The sequence below is a fragment of the Phoenix dactylifera genome, chromosome 10 (assembly GCF_051530095.1).
Source record: "Phoenix dactylifera cultivar Ajwa chromosome 10, Ajwa_hap1_PhDact_Kaust_v1.1, whole genome shotgun sequence".
NCBI classification, from domain to species: domain Eukaryota; kingdom Viridiplantae; phylum Streptophyta; class Magnoliopsida; order Arecales; family Arecaceae; genus Phoenix; species Phoenix dactylifera.
In genome coordinates, this window is record NC_143199.1 from 1,491,440 (window position 1) to 1,492,500 (window position 1,061).

Genomic DNA, 1,061 nt, shown 5'->3' on the forward strand with positions numbered 1-1,061 from the left:
GGGAGGGGGGGCTGGCGCCGCCGCGGCGGGCCTTCCGCCCCCCTCCACACAAGTCCGTTGCCTCGCGGCGGTCGTGCCCGGCACCGTTCGTCCCCGACGGAGCCGTCGCGCGCCCGACGACTTTCCGGCGCACGGGCGCCGCCGCCGGCCGTCCGTGCGCGGCGGCCGTGCGCCACTTCGGCTTCGTCCGTCGGCCCTCCCGGGACGCGCGACCCGTGCGACCGGGACGCGCATCCCGTGCGACCGGGTCGCGTGTCCGGGCCGTTCCCGTTTGCAACGCTCCTCGGTACTTTGGAACGCTTGGGGTGGGCTTTGGGCGGATGCCCCGCCGGGGTGGTAGGGAGGGGGGGTCTGCTGCCGCCGCGGCGGGCCTTCCGCTCCACTCCGCACAGGACCGTTGCCTCGCGGCGGACTTGCCCGGCACATTTCGTCCCCGACGGAGCCGGCACGCGCCTGCCGACTTCCCGGCGCACGGGCGCTGCCTTCGGCCGTCCGTGCCCGGCGGCCGTGCGCCACTTCGGCTCCCTCCATCGGCCCTCCCGGGAAGCGCGTCCCGGACGTTCGGGATGCGCACCCCGTGCGACCGGGACTCGCGTCCGGGCCGTTTCCGTGTGCAATGCTCCTCGATTCGCTGGAGCCCTTGGGGTGGGCCTTCGGAGGATGCCCCGCTGGGGAGTTAAGGGGGTGTGTCCTGCCTGGGCGGGCCTTCCGCCCGAGCCCGTCGCCCAGCGCGGATGGTCGCGCCGCGCGGGCGGGCGCGCCGCGCGTGCGCGGGGCCGTTGGCCGGTGACGCGCAAGGACGGGCGCGCTGGGCCGATCGGCCGCTCGGGCGCGCGCTTCGTCGTGCTCCCGCGCCTTGGCGCGCGCGCGGCCGCGGCGTGGTCGCTCGGTTCTGCGCATTTGGCCCGCGCGGATGGGCGCGTCGCGCGGGCGGCCGGGCCGCGCGGGCGGGCGGGCCGTTGCCCGGGTTCGCGCAAGGACGGGCGCGCTAGGCCGATCGGCCTCTCGGACGCGCGCGCCGTCCCGCTGTCGCGCCTGGGCGCTCGCGCGTCCGCGGCGTG